Source organism: Lissotriton vulgaris, chromosome 1_1 (assembly GCF_964263255.1).
Source record: "Lissotriton vulgaris chromosome 1_1, aLisVul1.2, whole genome shotgun sequence".
Classification (NCBI taxonomy): domain Eukaryota; kingdom Metazoa; phylum Chordata; class Amphibia; order Caudata; family Salamandridae; genus Lissotriton; species Lissotriton vulgaris.
In genome coordinates, this window is record NC_141685.1 from 2,072,311,819 (window position 1) to 2,072,333,920 (window position 22,102).

A 22,102-nucleotide genomic window follows, 5' to 3' on the forward strand; every position below is an offset into this window, starting at 1 on the left:
TTTCAAGCAGCACTTTTGAGCGTTCCTCGGCAGACCTGCTCCGCTAGCCCTCATTTGCCACCCTCTCCTTCTCAGCCTCACCCTTCCCTGGGTGCACAGCCGATTCAGGGCTGACTCAGCAGGGCCACGCTCGAGCAGACGGCGGCGGCCATTTTGGATAGGGACAGTATAACTACAGACGCCCATTGCTTCGCGCAGCGGGCGCGCCATAGTCGCGCCGGAGTCCAGCCAGAGTCCTGCCCGTCTGCGCTCGTCCGCGCCAAGGACGAGCTGGACGGCTGGTCCCTGGACTCTGGTAAAATGTCATCCCCCCATTGCAGCTATTCTCTTTGCGATCTGTTGGCTCTTAAACCTTGTAAAAAACGCTGTTCTCATTCTTACGAACAGGATGATTTCTTGCTCCCACCTCGTTGTGGCTGTTACCTCTCGTCAAGATCTCCCAACCCCGCCCCCCTCTACCCTACCCCTGAACACCCCGTCACATCTAGTTCTAATATAGTAGAAGTAGAGGGCATCTTGGTTAATGCCCGCTCCCTTATCAAGAACAAGGTCATGTTTAAGGAGATGGTACTGGACAGAACGCCCACCCTAGTGTTTGTGACCGAAACCTGGGCTAAGGACTCTTCCGACCCTGATCTAATAGAGGCTGTCCCGGAAGGTTACTGCCTGGCCAGACTTGATAGGCAGGGACGAGTGGGAGGGGGGATAGCGATCCTTTACAAAGATCACTTTCAACGTCATATAGTACCCATGACTGATTTTCCTGACAGTTTTCAAGCTCTTTATTTCACAATAAAGGAAGAGCAACGCCCCTTCTTTAACGGTATCTTAATTTATCGTCCCCCCGGCTCGAGAACCCACTTCACGCACCACCTTCTCCAATCTCTTGAACCCTTTTTTGGCCAAGACAATCTCTCCATCCTGGGTGAATTTAACTACCATCTAGAGCGGCACGACCTTTCTGACACCTCCTGTCTCACTGAGGCCCTAGAATCTTGCGGGCTTACGCAACGTGTCACGGGAGCCACTCATCATGCAGGACACACCCTGGATGGCATCTTTTCCAATGACCCCCGTTTGACCTCCAAGGATCCGATCCATCTTTCCTGGTCTGACCACCTGGCGGTCCCTTTCTTTCTGAAACACCACAGGGTGAACCCCCGTAAACTAGGGAACCATACAATAGAAACTACTAGAAACTTCAGGAATATTAATAGCAATTCCTTCGTGCCCTGGGCTGCAAGCCTTGCTATCACCGGCCTAGATAGCGTACAATCTGCAGTCGCTCACTTTGAACAGGTCACTACCAAGGCCCTGAATCAACTAGCCCCAGAACAATCCCGGCGTCGCGCTAGAAAGAGACCTTCTGCCCCCTGGTTCTCCGACTCCCTTAGGCTTCTTAGGCAAGAAGTGAGGAGAAAGGAGAGGCTATGGCATGCTAGTTGGGACTTCAAGAACAAGGAAGCTCATCGACTTCTTGTTAAAAAATACAAAGCTGAAATTGTGCAGGCTAAACAAGAATACTTTGTGTCCGCGACCTCCTCGCTCTCCTCCCCGAAGGACTCCCTGGTCAGATTGCAAGCCCCTGACCCTGTCATCTCTTCGCAGGACCTCTGTGATAAGATCGCCTCCTCCTTCCACTCTAAAATTCAGGATATCCACCTAGCCCTCGAGGAACAAAGAGATGCTCTCAGTGCATCTACACCCAGGGTAGAGACAAGTTCGATCATCACTGAAATCTCCCCACCATGCACTATGGACGCCTTTCCCCCGCTGGCCTTGCAAGATCTTGAGCTACTGTTAGCCAAGACCAAGTCTGGTTCACCTTTGGACACCTGCCCACTGAAAGTCATCAAGCAGTGTAGGGAGACCCTCTTACCACCGCTGCTAGAGATAATGAATCTAGCCATTAGAGATGGCATTTTCCCTGCAGAGTGGAAGAAGGCGGTAGTAAAACCCCTGCTGAAAAAGGCCTCTCTGGATCCGGGGATCCTAAAAAACTTCCGGCCTATTTCCCTGCTCCCTGCTCCTGCGAAGATGCTTGAGACACACCTTAACAAGCATCTCGCTGCCTTTGTGGAAAGCTCAGGATGCTTAGACTCCTCCCAGCATGGATTCAGGAAAGAATTTAGCACCGAGTCAGCCCTCACCATCGTGCTTGACAAGATCCGCACGACAGTAGATGAGGGCCAGACCTCTCTCCTGGTCCTGCTAGATCTAACTGCGGCTTTCGACACCCTCTCCCCCTCAGTACTTACATCGCGGCTGAGGGAGGTGGGGGTGAAGAACGCAGCTCTGGATCTCTTGACCTCCTTCCTCACGGGGAGGGAACAAAGAGTCAAGCTTGGGGGGTTTCTATCTCCATCCCGTCCTGTGCTATGTGGGGTTCCTCAAGGGTCAGCACTTAGCCCGACCCTCTTCAACATCTATGTTACCCCACTAGCCAAATTAATAAGATCATTCGGGATGGAGGTAGTCTCGTATGCAGACGACACTCAAATCCTCGTCTCTCTTCCCCATTCAGATGAACTAATCGCCTCCAAGTTTAGATCTTGTATGGAGGCGGTTGGTAACTGGATGATCCAAAACTCTCTGAAACTGAATGGGGAGAAGATGGAGGTGATGGTGTTTGGGGGGAAAGAAAACATCTGGTCAGCCAATTGGTGGCCTGACTCTCTTGGAACGTGCCCTTCCCCCACATCTTCTGCTAAAAATCTCGGGGTGCTAATAGATCCTGCCCTCGACTTAGGCAACCAGGTGAGCAGAACCATTTCCACCTGTTGGGGCCTGATTCACACCCTACGAAGGGTCAGGAAATATCTTTCCCTCCAGGCAAGAAAACAAATAGCTGTTGCTCTTATTGGCTCGCGTCTGGACTATTGTAACGCGCTGTATGCTGGACTTAATAAAGGACAGCTGCAGCGCTTACAGGTAGTCCAAAACGCCATAGCCAGATTTGTCCTGGATATCCCTAGACGCTCTTCGGCCACTGCAGCCAGGAAAACGCTGCACTGGCTGCCGGTAGAATATCGTATCCGGTTTAAGGTCCTATGTATGACCTACAGAGCCATCGCCAAAAAGAGCGACACTGGAATAGGATCCATCATCTCCCACTATGTCCCCTGAAGGAACCTGCGCTCCTCTGGAAAACTGCTTCTGGCAGCCCCCCGTGTATGAAGAGCTAAATGGGGTGGCAGAGCCTTCTCCACCCTTGCCCTTAAGTGGTGGAACGAACTTCCTCTGGATCTGAGATCTCTCCCGTCCCTACAGAACTTCCGTACTGCCTTAAAAACCCTTTTTTTACGCCAAGCATATGTTTAGGGTCTTATGTTCTTTCCTGATCATTCTTTTATCTTTTGCTAGGCGCCTTGATACCTGCGGGTTATTGTTCTTGCGCATTATAAATTTTCTTTCATTCATTCATTCATTCATTCAGCCTCCGTGGCCAACAGACAGCGGCCCGCCTCCCCCCTCCTCAGCAAGATCAGAGCCTACGCCCGCGAGACGCAGGAAGGCAGCGTGGGGGTGAGTGGGGTCAGAGGAGTCTTCAGGAGGCTGAGGTGGACCTGGACCTGAGGTCGGACCACGGTGCAAGCGGCATGGGCAGCCAAGCAGCCAAGCAACCACACAGGCAAGTGGGCAGGTGTGCTGGTGGGACACCGTTGGGTTTCAAGTGTGTAAGACGACGAGAGCGCGGACTCTCTTAGCAGGAGGTGGCAGAGTGAAGTGCCCAGGAGAGTTGCGGTAGCGGCTCAGCCTGCGACCTCCAGTGAACCCTGCTCTCTGCTTCCCTCAACCCCCCCACCGCCCACTATTACTAATGGTACTGCAACAAACTGCCACTGTGCCACTGTGCAACAGAACACAGAACTAAGCTGCCTCGCACATACTGTGCAACTCGTATCATCTCAAAATTCCCTTAGCCCAAACGCAGCCAAACCCACTCCCCCCTTCAGGGGTAGTGTAATGGAGGATGCGGTCAGGGAAAATAAGAAGCGCACCTCCACTAAAGAACAAGGAGAAAGTCAAAGAGAAAGCAGCCAAAGAACTCCAAAGCATGATCTCCCCTGGCCCAGTCTTTCTGCCAAAAACGAAACATATCAGAGGCTAGAACCAGGAGCTTCAGCAGACATGCTGACACCACCTATGAAAGCAACAACCGCAGCAACTGCAACTGCAAGCAACTGACTAACAGCCTCACTAAAATCACCTGCAGCGGCGACTCCTGTAGCGACTCCAGTAGCGAAATGGGCGGCAGTACCAAGACCATCTCCACAGCCCCACATAGGCACCACTCAGCACCAAACAACAGGAAACGGGCACTGATTACGGACTTTTTAAAAGTTGTTATAGAATCTACCTCATCTAACCGACACCGCAGTAACTCCAGCACCTTCAAGGCAAGAGGCGAAACCAGCATCAGCCCAGCGAGTGAGGTCACGACACGCATTCCTAGTGGGAAAACTTCAAACCTGGAGTGCGGTAGGAAAGGTTCTCAGTCACCTCAACATTTGGAAGTCCCCCATGAAGAATCCACAGGCATTCCAAGACTCCAACTCTTATCATCCAAAGCTCTCATCCCTTTTGAACTCAGAAATAAGCAAAATAACCAAGTCTTCGAGGTGCAAATACATAACCCTCCCACTTCTGTAGATTATCCCAAACATCAGACATCACTTTTATTTTCCCCATGTACAGATGGACTCCAAAGTTACAATGAAGGGGCCCCTGCAACGAGACGACCACAAACATCGCGCACTCAACTGGTAATGTAACAGGGAACTAGACAAAACCCCAGGGCATCCAGAACATGGGGATCCAGAACCTACCCCAATCCTACAAAAAAATAAAGCGACAAGCCCGGTTTTTCTTCATTTTTGTTCGAAGCACGAACAGAACAGCATCACCGCCAGCTCCCCCCCAGGCTACTAAACAGGAGGTGCAGTCCCCCCTCCCGCTATGCAGGATTCATACCTTTTGCAGCCATCATCCCAAACTAGGGAACAACTTAGCAGGACCCCGGCCTTTCTATATTCCCCTCCATCAGCATGCTCAAAACTTAGGACAAACGGCGCCCAGGCCTCTCCAACCGAACCAGTCAGCATTCCAACTCCAACAGCCTGGCTGCTCTTGCTACAAACAATGGAAAACAATTGCCAAAGCAATGTCTTACCACGCAGACAAGCTGGATACCCAACTGGTCTTTTTAAACATCTTAGCAATCCACGTTCATGGGGTAGAACAGAAACTGCAAAGTTTCAATGAGATGGTCTCGAGGGTGCAGCGAGACCAGGACACTACATATCAAACGTGTAACTGCCACTGCACCCAAATAATAGACAAACTAGTGGAGGTTCCTTTCATTCTGTCAGATCTACTTGTCACAACTAGGAAAGCTTCAAAAAAGAACACCCCTCTAACAGAGCAAGACCACAATGCACCATGGGCGACGGATACCGAACGACCCAGCAACGTGGATGAGCAGATACCAAGCAGCGCAGTTTCCATCTCAGAACAATTACTGATAGACCTCACAGCACCTAGTCCAGCAACCATCGTTATCAACCCAAACATCTCAGCCCTTCAACCAACCGAAAATGGGGAGCAATCACTAGCTGCGCCACTTACACCAATCAAGACACTAACCAAGCATGAGAGAAAACATCTAAGAAAAACAAGAACCAAAAGGCACTCTAGACAGGCAACCAACGTTATTTCCTGTCCACACCGATCAGGGATTGAAACAGAGTGACCACGATGCAGTCCTCACTTCTCCGGACACAACTTCAAATAATGATCAAATGAACCTTCCATCTACGCAACCCACCCCTCCGAACCACCTAAACAACATCAAAAGGGAACTACAGCGGCCTGAGAAAGTATATAGTATATTTAAACCATCAAGAAAAGAGAAACTCTTTAAACCCACCAAGGCAATGCACTTAGAGAACTCCCCAATTAAACAAAAGAAACTTACGAAAGATTCAAGTACAACAAGCTGACGCATAGTACACTCAGTTACCAAAAACTTAGGGGAAGATACCTGCCAAACAGGCACAGGTAATAACTCAAACACCGGAAGCAACCAAGCCACCCGTATAAAGGTTTATAAACATTTAACCCAAAACAACGCAGACGTAACCCTGATCACTCCTTTGAGAACTACAGAGTCACCACTGGCCGATAAAGCTTTGAGAAGGGATGTACACCCAGCATCGCACCAGGATTTCTCCTCAAATTCCAACAAATTGGACTTTATCCCCCATTATGTATCAAGGAGAAACCATGACATCTTAAAAAGAAGCATCCAACTTAAACTCTTTAAAGCTCTGCACCCCCTGAGTCACATAACTACCGGCGACATTGTTAGTATTGCATTCAAACAGAATACGCACTTCATGGGACAAGAAATCACCACAGCCTCGTTCTCAGCTACCTCTTTTATTGAACAAATTTGGCAGCAGAGGGACCAATTTGCAAAGTGGGGCATCAAGTTGAAAAAGATCGACCCCCCTTGCTATCCCAACCTGCTTTAACCACTCTACCAACCAGAGGGTCTGTTAAAGGGTGCAAAAGGCCCAGACCTCCAAACTCCCCAAAAAAGTAATGAGTGCATAACGAAGAACATTACCATCACCTTTGCTAACCCAGAATCCATTAAGCCCTCTGGACTTCGGGACCAAATCGCAGCCGGATCACCTCATGATATGGCATGAATCAACACCTACGTAGGTATCAATCCACCCCAAGGCTGCAACATCTGCTCCTGGAATGTGTTTGGGCTTAGCACTAAACTAGAAGATCCAGGCTTCATGGAATTTATCTCGAAGTATAAAATTATTCTCTTCCAGGAAACCTGGATGACTAATCCTACACCGATAGCCGGATACAAGGAATTTCAGAGGCCCGCCAAAAAAGCCAGAAAACTAGGGAGAGCAAAAGGAGGTCTTTCAATGTTTGTTTCAAATGATATTCCATAGCAAGCTTCAACAATAGACCTCGAGTCCTCTTGGCTGCAATGTGTCAAATTTGAAGCCCCGCCTCTCACTTGTCTGCTGATACTTAACATCTATATTCATCCAGTGTTCAACCGAGAAAAGATAAGTGTAGATCACCTATTAGCAACAATGACAACTCTAAAACTCGCCCATCAGGATGCAAACATCATCCTGTCAGGGGACTTTAATATGAATTTATTGCAAGTCATTAACAAGCGTATACATGCACCGAAACAACGAGATACGCTTGGCAAGAGATGTGCGGCCAGTTTGGTGGTGCTTTCAATGAGAATGCTAAATGGGAGCAGCCCGACAGACAGTCCAGCCGCATATACCAGGATCACTCAAAAATCAGCTTCAACAATAGACTACACCTTCACGGATCATGAGCTCTTCCCATTTATCATGAATTTCATATTGGATAGGACCAAAAGTGACCACCAACCGCAATCATTTACGTTACTAAGTATCATAGATAACCCTGTGCCATCCAGAGTATTATACCACCAAACGCAATGCTTCAATTTAAAATGTCTGGCATGGAAATCAGATTCGATCAACAACATCATGGGGACATGCAACCACCTCCTAGAAATATTTCAAACAGAACTCATAAACATTCAGGCATGGGAGTACTTCATCCTAGAATTGAATCAAAAATTTTGCAAGCAGGCCACAGGAAAGTAAGAAGACTCCAAGGGGCTGATTGCTTCACAAAAAAACTCAGGGCTCAAAAACAACAATTGAACAAATACCTTAGGAGACTACACACCCAGTGCTCCGCCCCCTCCCAGTACCTTTTGCAACTAATTACCAAAGCCAGAAAAGACCTAAAAAAAGACATTAAGGCAGCAAAAAAAGCGTTCCAAGAACAACTCTGGGCCAAACTCCACCATTCCACCAAACAAAGGGACTCTAGGCTCTTCCGGTAAATAATCAACCAGTTAGCATATGGCAAGTACCGGCATCACAATTCTGATATCATGGAGGACTCCTTGAAAGCCCACATCGATTACTTATACAATGATATGTCAATGGTCTGTCCGGCAACTCATGGTTCAGAACCAGGTGTGAAGCCAATTGTAGCAGGCCGCATCAAATTCACCCCCAACTCTGAAGCATTCAAATATTCGCCGCAAATCCGGAAGGAGCAAGTACTAAAAATCATTAAAAAACTGAGACCTGAGGGAGCCACAGGACCCAAAGGGTTGCTAAAAGCCTTGTTCCGGCATAATCCTTTATTCTGGTCCGAACTCATCACAACACTTTTTTCTTCAATCCTAGCATCCTCTACAATCCCGGACTCCTGGAGGGGCAGTATTTTAAATCCAATATATAAGTCGGGTGCCCGCTCCGACCCCTCCAACTACCGTCTGATAGCCTTAATCGATGTGGAGGCCAAAATGTATGCATCAAACTTGCTGGCTGACTTGGAGGACTGGGTCAGAAGAAGTAACCTCATTCCCTACATCCAAAGAGGATTTAGGGCAGGGATGGGCACACTCAGGAACATCTCCGGGGTCACCATGCTAGCCAACCAAGCTCTCGTAAAGTCCAGGCCTTTGTATGCATGCTTCTGAGGAAAATTAAATTTTGGCCATGATATGTTCCCTAGCGCGTACCCCACCGACTCCATGTATCAGCTTAAAGTGCATGTAACTTCCCTCCTGTGCCAGCTATGAAGACGCAAATACATTTGCGTCCACCGTTAACTTGTCCTCTTTCAGATCCACCATGAATGGATTATATAGTCCATTCCTAAGTATGCTATGCCACCGTCTTTTTGTAGTACACTTTTCATGTATTCCTGCTCTATCCAGAGTAGGCCCTGAATTCCTGCCATCTGAACCTCTTTTGTGGCTCCTGACTCTGCCCAGGCTACCTCTCTACTCGTGAACTCTGTCCTACTTTCAGCGCGGCCCCTCGCGCTCAGCTCAAGCCTGCTTTCTGCCAAGACTGACTATAACCTTCGAGTTATCTGTTCCGCTCCCCGAGAATACATTCCTGCCTACTAGATCCTGTAAACATCCTCTCCAGCTGCAGAGCCAAAAGGCCGACCTGTCTTAATGCAAGTAATTCATAGTCTCCGTTGCCATACTTCCATGGAAGGCCCCGTGCCCCCACGCTTCACATGTAGACATTCAGGCGCTTATACACGCATCCCCAGTTAGCATAGAATAGCCTCTACCCTAGAGACCTTTCCGCCCAGATAGTATAGTTCCTAAACATCAGATATCAGATATGATAGAAGTACAAGTTGATCTGACATGCCAGACTTCTGTCTCTTTCCTGTCAGTGTAAATGTCAAGACCCCTGCACCCCGTCAATCACACGTCATGCAGCTGCGTGCGCATCCAAGCTTCCGATTTCTGCTGACATTGCAACATTCTGTTAGCGCCACCCCTTGGTGCCACCAACTTTCGTCACCTATCAGTGACGTTTCTAGCACACACCTCTAGTTCACGCCTAGTTTACGCCTCTTGATGATGTATTGGTACCACGTGTACACTGTTATCTTGTCTTCTCTCAGCTGTTACGCCTCTCACACTGAAACTTATGATGTAAATCAAGTATATAAGCTATGTAATGTCAATAAACGAGAGCGCGCTCATCTATCCCTTCTGACACCCCTGTGGTGGTCAGAACATGATATCCTGATTCCTTTATGAGGAATAAAACCCTTAGAAACTCTAACACCACGGACTCTGTTTTCTTTCCTTCTGATTGAGTTATTATTGATTAAGTACTTACCTGCATAGAAATTAAGAGAGTAAATTAATTATTTACGTCATTTTGGCGCCCGAACAGGGACCCCTCCCCCACCTCACGCGCCGGAAGGTGCGTTGCAATCCGTGTCCCCTGCCATCAGTTAGACGGACTACACGTGTACTGGCAGGATTTCCTGCATCCCCCTCTGACACACGGAGGTGACGAAGACTGCGATCAGTGCCCAGACGAGGCGGTGAGGAGTGCGGAGGATCCCGACCAGAGCCCAGCCGAAAGAAGCAAGGTCCGAGGTGTGAAGAGGCCCACCAGTTTTCCGAAGTTTCCCGAAGTTTTCCGAAGTTTTCCGAAGTTCCGAGTAGAGTCCAGTCGAGTTTTCCGAGGCCTTCTGTTTCCGTGCTTCCCGGTGAGTACCATTGCTGGGTCGTATCTAGACGGGTTTGGGTACGCAAGTCCGGTCTGCACTGTTTTTAGGCAGTGTATCTGTACTGTTTAGCAGTATATAAAGTATTCCGAATTTTTGCACTGTTACACCAGTGTATCCGTACCGTTGAGCGGTACATTCAGTGTAGGGGGTAGTTAGCTATGTCTTTAATGTTTTTATGTGATTAATGTCGTGGTATGAATGTGACTGTTTTATTGTGTATCATTGTATTTCTTGTATCAACTAGCAATTCGTATCAAGGAATAAAGACTAGCGTTCAAGTAATAAGCAAACAAGATGCCGTTCCTCAGCAAGTTAAAACAGATAGGAACTAGGAAAGGGTTACTAGAGGAAGAAATTCCCATCCCCCCTAGGGACACTCCAGGCAATTTTATGTATCAGAAGCACGGCATAGATGCCATATTATATCTAGATTTATGGGCCGATTACACCAAGCACCTAGATGAGAGACACAGATGGCCTGTTACCGGAACGTGGGATGCCGAGTGCATCATGAGGGTAGAAGAAGCATTATGGAAAAAGAAAGCTAGGCAATCTCAGAAGGACGCCATAGAATTTTGGCGTAAGGAATCACGTAAGCGTGCTGACAAAGCACTCCGTAGAGAAGACAGACTTAAAGAATCAGATAAAGAGCGAGAAAACGAATTAGTTACTGAAGGGATCCGAGTAAAAACAGAACAAATAGACCGTGCCCGAAATAATCTTGTAAACGGTATGTACCTCGCAGCAGATGGCCCATCCGAAATTGAATCAGAAATACCGAAAAACTTACCGATACCATTAGTTCCAACTAAAGTAATGCACAAGACTACTAAAGACATATTCCTGAATTCGTATCTAGAGGATGTAGCGCCAGCTTATACCAATCTGCCTGTTCGTGCCCTGCCTACTGACAGGGATGGGGGTGGCACTGCGCCCCCAGATAATGTTCCGCCGGTACCGCGACAGACCTCCCCTGTTCCGCCACCTCCGCCACTTCCTCCACTCAAGACGGATCTACCGAAACCAGCACTACCCGATCTAACTAAAAGACAGACTCAAGTCCAGATACAGACTCCGCGGAGAGATAATGCCCAAGCATCCGCCCCAGGAGGTGCGACAGCGGGTCTACAGACCCCGCCACCGACACACAGATTACATTTAAAGGACACACAGAATCCTTCCCAGTCTCCCTATTCAGCCCGGCTAGACGCATTCAAAGATAGGATGTCATTCTGCAGATATGATCCAGTACCCGGAACAGACGATCTGATGGTCTTAGCATCACTACGCTTAAGATCTGCCACCGATAGCTTGTTATGCTATGTAGGAATGCAGGAAGCTCTCGACAGACTATACAAATTCATACAGACGGGGAAAGACCCCGACAGTGTTAAAGCTGCCATGTATAAACAGAAAGTTGACGTTCAAAAACAGATTTTAAGATTCTTCATAAATTGTGTGATAAGAGAACGAGACAGGCCCGGGACAGATCAGAGTGAGTTAGACGCATTAAACAAGTGGGGCCAAAACATAGCAGACGCGAAACATGACAAGGGGACTTGCATAGCCACTATGTCCCAGAAAATTAGAAAGGCAGTATTAACTGCACATCAGGAAGAAAATGATAAAACTTCCTCTGAGGAGGAAGATGAAGATGAAACATCAGAAAAGTCTACAGATATAATAGCGTATGTAGGTAAGGGAAATTACCTTAGGAAAGGCGTCCGTCCGGAGAGCAAGAGAGTCCTTTTCTCCGCTTTAACAAATCCGAATTCTTCAGAACATCAGTTCCAGGAAACTGATAAAAGGCTTCGAGATCGAGTAGGGTATCATATACTCAATTCTATGGATGAACAGGAACTAGCCCGGTCCGCCGTGTTGTGGGCCGAAAACGCAGACATATATAATGATGACACGTTAGTGCAGACATTCTTGAACCTTTCCCCGGAAGAGCAGAAAATAGCAGGTGTATACATGATTCAGCACCTCCTCATCAAGTTCAGAAACCATCATTCTGATCCAGGTCCCTTACACGAAACATTAGAAGCACTAATTATGGATAGATGGAGAGGTTTTAGTACCAAATTAATACAAATAATTCTAGAACAACGACGTAAGTATAACACTTTTCTGAGCTCTGAATATGTTCCCGCCCCACCTCCAGAAAGAAAAATGTACCACATGCAATGCGGTAGTGGCATTGAAAGTCAGAATCCCTTACGAGAAGTACATCCAGTTATGGGTGCGGACCAACGTCTGAAACGTGTGTATGTTCACACACCACTGACTAAGTTAGAACTGTTAGAAATGAAGAAATTAGTTCCGTGCCATGATAAAGACCCTGCGGGTTTTCACAGAGAGCTTAAAGACATGTTACTGATGGGAGATTACACGTATGATGATATTATGAAAATGTTAAAAGTACTGTTGCCCACGGGCATTTACGAGAAATTAAAGGAGAAGGATTGGGAAGTGGGAGAATCAAAGATAGCATGGGCGGAGATAGAAGACGAAGAAAAGAAACGAGTCCCAGGGTTAGGCCTTGGGGATCTGACTAAAGCATTACCAGGTTTAATAGTACAGGTTCTGCCAAGATTATTGACAACTAGAAAGGAAGATTGGGACGCAATCTCGTCCTGTAAACAGAAACAAGATGAAGATACTAGTGACTTTTATTCAAGATTCGAGAAATGTTTCATTATCAATAGTGGTCTAAAAACAAGTAGCGAGTCATATCCACACCTTTTTGTAACAAAATTAGTAGAGAACGCCCTACCACTAGTTAAAAATAGAGTGTACAAGGTTGAAAGTACTTGGCAGGCAAATACGCCATCACAGATGTTACAAATGTTACAATATCACCAGAATAGAATTAGGGAAGAACAAGAGCAGGAACAGAAACGTATGAAAGACACGAAAATGAAAATGTTAGTGGCTCAGACAATTCCAGCCGAGGGTCATAGAAAAGGTGGGGCCCAGACAAATCATTCTGCCGCTCCCGTTAAAGGGACATGTAATTATTGCAAGCAGCCAGGTCACTACGTACATGAATGTCCAGTCCTGAAACATAACATCGAGACAGGTAAAACTAAAGAAAGACCGCGTCCGCCTAGACATGAACAGGGTCAACAACAGACCTCACAGAACGAACAGCCAATGCAGAATACACAGCCCATGCATGATCAGTCCCATACAGTACAGACAGTAGCAGTACCGCAGCCACAGCATGCTCAGACACAGCCCGCTGCCGCAACACGACAAGTATCACAACAGATGTACCAGTATGCCCAGTCGGCATATCCAGATTATCAGCGTTATACATGAAACAGCCTAGGGAGGGAAAGTGATTTGCCTCTTATTGAAATTCCTGTAGATCAAGAAGGTCCTTATGTACATAGTCACGTATTAGGAAAAGACAGAAAGTTTTTAATTGACACAGGGGCAAGTCGCACTACTATAAGTCATAATGAAGTTCCAGGGGCACCCCTCTCAGGCTCACAGAATGTTTCCCTTGGTTTTTCAGGACAGCCTATTGTAAATGAAGTATCAGAACCAGTACCACTAGCTGTGGGTCCATTATCTCGAGTTACAGACTTGTTACTTACAAAATCATGTCCCGAAAATCTGTTAGGAATTAAAACACTGAAGGCTCTAGGAGCTATAATTTGCTGTTCCCCGGAGGGAGTCAGACTCTTTCTACGGGATTTCAAGGGTCATTATGTTCTACGTGACTTTGATGTCAGATTGAGAAATGTACCAGATCACTTATGGGCAAAAGGCCCAGCTGATGTAGGTTGTATGCATATCACACCATACCGTGTTACACTCAAGACAGGAGTTGTTCTACCCAGAATCAGACAATACAGGTTACCACCCGATGCTGTAGTGGCTTTACTGAAAATCATTGAAGAGCTTATTGCCCAAGGAGTGGTCGTAGAGACCGACTCCAATATCTGTAATTCGCCTATCATTCCAATTCTTAAACGTACAGACCGCAATGCACCGCCAGTATACCGGCTGGTGATTGATCTTCGAGAACTGAACAAATGCATTGTACCACAGTATCCTGTGGTCCCCGATATCTCCTCCCTGTTGACTGCCATTGACTCAGAAGCAACGTTCTTTACTGTAATCGATCTCAAGAACGCTTTCTTCAGTGTACCCATTGACCCGGAGAGCCAATATCTCTTCGGATTCAGTTTAAATGGACGAAGTTTCAAATTTTCCCGCGCACCTCAAGGATTTACAGAAAGCCCCAGCATCTATAGTCAAGCACTGAAAAGACAACTAGATTGTATTCAAATGCCAGTTAATACCGCTTTACTACAGTACGTCGATGATCTACTGATCACCGCACGAAGTGAGCCCGAATGTGAACAAGCATCTCTGATAGTTTTGCATTTTCTGGCCGACAAGGGACACAAGGTGTCTCCTTCGAAGCTACAATTCTGTGTTCAGCAAGTTGTGTACTTGGGTCACTTGCTGTCCAAAGTGGGGAGACAGCTCACTCCCGATCGCATTCAGTTAATAGTAAACATGCCCCGACCCCAGACACAAAAAGAAGTGCGGGCCTTCATAGGCCTCACCTCGTACTGCAGACAATGGATTCCTCAATATGCATTTCTAGCTAAACCACTCATCCAGTTAACGACACAGGAGGCAGCAACTTCGACTGTCCTCCCTTGGACTCAGGAACACACACAAGCCTTTGAGGAATTAAAGAAAGCTTTATGCCAAGCACCAGTTTTAGCGACACCATGTTACAGCAAACCGTTTACACTTTTTGTTACAGAACGTGACGGTACAGCGTTGTCTGTCCTCACTCAAGATCAAGCAGGTTCACATAAGCCTTGCGCTTATTTTTCAAGCACATTGGATTCAGTAGCACAGGCACTCCCTGCATGCTTAAAGTCAGTAGCAGCAACAGCGTTAGCAATCAGACAAAGCGATTCAATTGTTTTAGGTCATCAGTTAACAGTACAAGTTCCACATTCTGTAGAGGTTCTGTTAAACAGAACCCAGACTCAACACTTAACTATAGCACGACTGACAGGTTACGAATTGACATTATTCCAGCCACACATAGAAATCAGACGCTGCAGTATCTTGAATCCAGCAACATTGTTACCTACAGTTATGACAGATCCAGCCCCACATGATTGTATAGAGATTATTAATGCAGTAACAAAGCCCAGACGAGATTTAACAGATGTTCCACTGACAAATCCAGACCTGACACTTTATGTGGATGGTTCATGCATGAGAACAAGTACAGGAGAGTTAGTGGCCGCATATGCTGTGACCACTGAAACTGAAGTTAAAGAAACACATCGTATTGATACACTGTCTGCTCAAGCGGCAGAGCTCATCGCTCTGACCCAAGCCTGTATTCTAGCAAAGAACAGAAATGTTAACATATACACAGATTCCCGTTATGCGTTTGGAGTCGTACACGACTTCGGCATGCTCTGGCAGGAACGAGGTTTCCTGACCTCTCATGGTACCAAAATACAGCATGGTCCTCTCATTCAAGCACTGTTAGAAGCAATACATCTGCCTTCAGCCATATCAGTCATGAAGTGTAAAGCACATACTAAAGCCACAGATTCTGTTTCCCAGGGTAACGACCTGGCAGATCAGACTGCAAAACATACAGCACTGACTCACACTCAGACAACTGACACGACAAAGATAACAGATCCGACAAACTGCATGACAGTCAGGGATCCCACACTAGATGTTATTGACATTCAGACACATGCTACTGCAGACGAAATAAAGAAATGGACCGAACTAGGAGGGATCCAGACAGATCAAGGTTGGATGACGGGAAAATCTACATGGTTTCTCCCTGACTCCATGGTTCAAGTTATGATAAATACAGCACATAGTCCTGCCCACCTGGGAGAGAAAGCCATGTTAGACAGTTTACAAAATCTCTGGTACAATAAACACTTACGAGCAGCCGCAAAACAGAAAGTGCGTACTTGCATGATCTGTTGTCAGTTCAATCCAGGTAAAAGCGTCCCTGTAGAACAAGGTGGATTTCATCCTCCCGATCACCCTTTTGAAGTCCTCCAGATGGATTATATCCAGATGGACCGTTGTCGAGGATTCAAATATGTTCTCGTAGTTGTCTGTGCTCTGTCCCGCTGGACCGAAGCATACCCAGTCCCCGATTACACTGCTCCGACCACTGCCAAACAGTTGGTTCGTGAATTTTTCCCACGGTACGGCTTGCCTCGTGTCGTGTACTCAGATAACGGTCAGCCATTCTCATCTGCCCTAATGAAAGAAGTTTCCTTGTTATTAGGATACCAGTGGAAGTTCCATTGTGTCCGACATCCAGAGGCCGCAGGCCTTGTTGAAAGGCATAATCAGACATTAAAGATTCGCCTTGCCAAAATATGTCAGGAAAAGGGGGTCGACTGGATAGTCGCCCTGCCGGTGGCACTATTCTATATAAGAATGGTCGCCCATTCGAGATCAGGGCTATCTCCGTACGAAGTGGTCTTTGGCAGACCACCGAATATGTGGGGGACGCCCATTCCTAAAAAGATAACCGATGTTGATTCTAATATGTTGACAGATTACCTTGCCTCCTTGATGTCTGCACTCCAATCATGTCGTTCACAGGTTGCTGCAGCCTTCCCTGACAACACCGATGTGAAGGAGCATGATGTCCGCCCCGGTGACGTTGTTTTAGTCCGGAACTTCGACAGGAAAAGTCCGTTGGAGCCCCGCTGGAAGTCTCCGAAAACCGTTCTACTAACAACAAGGACCGCCGTCAAGTTGGAAGGAAGAAAGGGGTGGGTCCACCTAAGCCATATCAAAACATTCCCAGGACTGAAACCAGAACAAGACACACCCACCCCCACCAAAGACTGTGATCCCAAAGACTTTTCCGAACCCAAACGAGAAAAAACTCCTCAAGAACAATATCGTATGAAGTTACGATCTAGCAAGTCAGACAGTTTAATTGTTTAAGTCCTCCCCTAGGTGAATCGGTTAAATAGTTTCTGACATGTATCCCCTAGATCGAGTTAGAGAGAGAGAGGAAAAGAAAAGAACATATTGCAAATCACTTCGTAGTCACTGCATAGTGACACTAATAATTATGTTTATTCTAAGTATATTAATAATTGTTGCTAGCATCTTATTACCCATATACTACCCTATCTTCAAGCGTGAACAATCTGCTTACAATGTCTCTGCTGAACACACTTTTAGTGAATTACCTCCTCATGAGCTTTCCTACAGACTTGCGCTGCGCAACAATACATTCATTAGTATGTTACATCATTCTCATCAAACTAACAATGCTACAAATTGCTGGATATGTGGCCGACTCCCTCCCTGCACTACTGTGGTCGAATTCAGTGATGATGGAAAATCATCTTTCAAAGCTATCAGTCATTCTTACTTTGTGTGTGGTCATACCGCATACATCTGTCTACCTCCAGATTGGGATGGTACCTGTTACATTGCATTCCTTCTGCCACCCGTTTTTCTAGCTCCTTCTGATTACCATAGAAATAGCAATCTAGTAAAGAATAGACCCAGAAGAGATGCCCCCCTTGTCGACTACACAGAAACGGCATGGGAACAGTACACTGACTTTAACAAAGGATTCTTTTTCTTTTTAGGCCCTGTTCAGAATAGTAAATTAATACGCAGATTAACTAGAACACTTGAAGCCGTAGTAAATGAAACTACCTCCGCCTTAGGTAACTTAACAGAAGAGCAGTCCGCTATGCGGGTTGTTGTCCTTCAGAATCGTCTTGTAATTGACGTCATCTTGGCAGATAGAGGTGGAGCCTGTAAGGTCATCGGGTCAAGCTGCTGTGTTTTCATTCCACAAAATGCACCCTCTGTATATCAAGCTATCACCCGTCTTCATAAAATTGCAAATCAGATACATCAGAATCCAGGCACCTGGACTTGGTCCGGTTGGTTCTGGACAACGTTAACAGCTTGGGGATGGAAGATCCTATCCTTCCTAGGCATTGGCCTAGTCCTAGTATTCAGTTGCTGCCTATGCCTACAGTGTGGGCCAGCGATCTGTGGACTGTGTGCCACTTCTTGTATTGAACATTCCAGTTTTCACTCAAAACGTAACCGAAAGAAAGAAGAACAAATGACGTTACAAGAACAGACTGATCGATTCATGAGGATCGATATTTCATGAAGGGTCCGTAGGGAACAAGGAGGGAATGAGGAAAATTAAATTTTGGCCATGATATGTTCCCTAGCGCGTACCCCACCGACTCCATGTATCAGCTTAAAGTGCATGTAACTTCCCTCCTGTGCCAGCTATGAAGACGCAAATACATTTGCGTCCACCGTTAACTTGTCCTCTTTCAGATCCACCATGAATGGATTATATAGTCCATTCCTAAGTATGCTATGCCACCGTCTTTTTGTAGTACACTTTTCATGTATTCCTGCTCTATCCAGAGTAGGCCCTGAATTCCTGCCATCTGAACCTCTTTTGTGGCTCCTGACTCTGCCCAGGCTACCTCTCTACTCGTGAACTCTGTCCTACTTTCAGCGCGGCCCCTCGCGCTCAGCTCAAGCCTGCTTTCTGCCAAGACTGACTATAACCTTCGAGTTATCTGTTCCGCTCCCCGAGAATACATTCCTGCCTACTAGATCCTGTAAACATCCTCTCCAGCTGCAGAGCCAAAAGGCCGACCTGTCTTAATGCAAGTAATTCATAGTCTCCGTTGCCATACTTCCATGGAAGGCCCCGTGCCCCCACGCTTCACATGTAGACATTCAGGCGCTTATACACGCATCCCCAGTTAGCATAGAATAGCCTCTACCCTAGAGACCTTTCCGCCCAGATAGTATAGTTCCTAAACATCAGATATCAGATATGATAGAAGTACAAGTTGATCTGACATGCCAGACTTCTGTCTCTTTCCTGTCAGTGTAAATGTCAAGACCCCTGCACCCCGTCAATCACACGTCATGCAGCTGCGTGCGCATCCAAGCTTCCGATTTCTGCTGACATTGCAACATTCTGTTAGCGCCACCCCTTGGTGCCACCAACTTTCGTCACCTATCAGTGACGTTTCTAGCACACACCTCTAGTTCACGCCTAGTTTACGCCTCTTGATGATGTATTGGTACCACGTGTACACTGTTATCTTGTCTTCTCTCAGCTGTTACGCCTCTCACACTGAAACTTATGATGTAAATCAAGTATATAAGCTATGTAATGTCAATAAACGAGAGCGCGCTCATCTATCCCTTCTGACACCCCTGTGGTGGTCAGAACATGATATCCTGATTCCTTTATGAGGAATAAAACCCTTAGAAACTCTAACACCACGGACTCTGTTTTCTTTCCTTCTGATTGAGTTATTATTGATTAAGTACTTACCTGCATAGAAATTAAGAGAGTAAATTAATTATTTACGTCACTTCATAGACCTGAAAGCAGCCTTCGACAAAGTCCCAAGAGCTAAGCTATGGGTAAAAATGCACCACTGGGGTGTCCCAATCAAACTCTTGGATGCGATAATCAACTTGTATTCCCAGATGTGGGTTAAGGTCAGGAAAGGTGACAAGCACAGCATAACCAAAAAATTCCAAACCCTTAACGGGTTAAAGCAAGGGTGTGTGCTGACACCCTGCCTCTTTAACATCTACATTGCCGACCTTGATAATCAACTACAGTCAATTCAATCAGACCACCCAAAACTGGGCAACGTCCCCACACCCAGTCTTCAATACGCGGATGACATTGTGCTTCTCGCTCGAACACCAGTAGGTCTGCAGCGACTCATCACCAAACTTGGAGCTTACACCACCAAGGCCCAATTAACCATCAACCACCAAAAAACAAAAGTGATGTGTTTTTCCAGACAAGTTAAAATAAAGGCTCACCGTAAATTCATCTGGTACCTGGATGGGCAACCTCTGTCCTCGGTAGACTCATACAAATATCTAGGTTTCCTAATAGACCGTAACCTCTACTTCAAATTACAATTGGGACAAGGCCGTACCAAAGCGAAACCACTGCAGTTGGCTTCATAGTCTAAAAGAAAAAACTCACAGGGTGTTCTACAGGCCATTTGCTTAAAGCCATTTTAGCAAAATTCCTACCTTCGATTTAATACGGCTCCGAAATCCTAAACCTGAAAGATGCCATCTCCCTAAACACTGCACAATCGACCCTCTTTAAGGCTCTGTTCTCAATCCCCCAACACATTTCACAATCCCAAATTCGTCTTGAGTATGGTCTGAGAAACCAGACTCCCGACAGACAAGGGGCATTAGCCAAATACTACTGGAGAATGAGGGATGCAGAGGACAACACCCTTACACAAAACTGCTGGAAGGAAATTGAAATCCAAGCCAGGCTAAGTAACTCAACGTTCAGTGTTCTGAAGGATTCCCTCGCACTATTGCAGGTTGAGGAGGCCTGGCTCACCCTCCCTACCTACTCCAGTTTCAAAACCGTAGTGAATAAGGCAATCAAAAGGCCCTCGTTATTAATGGACAAAACAGCTTTCTACAAAAAAAACTTGCCTGGACCGTGATTCAAGGCTATCAGTGGCTCAACCATACTTGCTAGACCATTTCTCCCAGGAGAAAAAACACTATCTAATGTTACTGTGTCTGGGGTCATTTCCATCAAAAGACCTGACACCAAAATGGAAATACCCCTGGCAATCCAAGGAATGTCGCTTATGCGGTGGATGGGACGAGTCTTTTTTACATTTACTATGCATATGCCCTTGCGTGGTAGAGACCAGAAGAACGGTCCTCCAGGAAGCCTTCAGGAAGGAACAAATATGGTCATGTAGAGCAGCCATCATCTAATGCCTCGGTGGGCTATCAATCAAACTATCCTGTACAGCAATAAAAATTTCTTAAAGTGGCAAAAACAAAACTGGAAAAAAAGGAAATCATTAACTAATTTAATAAGTTCCAGCATACCCACTAACGGCATAGTCTAAATGTTTTAAACTCTCCTGTTTTTACCTTCAAAATGTACATTATACTATTGGTGGTTCTCCAACCTTTTATGATTTTTTAATGAAATTAAATAAAAGTATTTATGACTGACTGACTGACTGTCCAAGCAGGAACCACAACCCTTGTCAGGGTAAGTCAGGTGCACACCATAAATTATCCTGTGCTCACCCTCTGGTAGCTTGGCACACAGAAGGCAGGCTTAACTGAGGAAGAAATGGGTAAAGTGTTTGTACAACACTTCAAACAGTAACACAGTAAAAATAATACAAAATGACTCCACATCAAGTTAGTAAAATAGATTATATTATAAATATTCCAAGACCAAATAACAAAAAGTTCAATATGTAGAAGTCAAGATGTGAATTTTTAAAGATTAAAGGTAAAAACAGTGCTTACAGGCAATAAGTGCCTTTGAGGTTACCTGACCGCACTGGACTGGGGCAAATTTAAGAGTTCAGGCCAACCATGGTGGACTGCAGGCCGGTGACAGGAGCCATGCAAGTCCCGATAAGCAAATGTACCTTGATTCTGGTTGCAAACGTGAGATGCTGGGAGCAGCCAAGCGATGCATCGGTATCGATCCCGCAGTTTTGTTGATGCATTGATTTTCTCCATGAAGCGATGGCGATGAGCCAGTTCCAAAGATGAAGTGCCCTTTCCGAGATGCATTGGTCCCAAATGCAATATGTCAGGTTTCTCCATGCGGTTGAAGGGATGCTTCAATCGTCTCTCCTGCAACTGCGGCAATGCTGTGGTTCCAATGCATCAGTTCCAATGGAGATGCACTGGTTCTGAGTGCAATGCACCAGTTCTGTTCCAGTCACAGCAGTGATGGGGTGATTTTGACTCATGCAACAGGTGACGTCGGTTCGACTGGAACAAGCACCTGGTTTCACTTCCACTGAACCAGGCACAAAAGTGGGGGGTAAGACTTTGATATCCCTGAGTCTTAGAACAAGAGCCA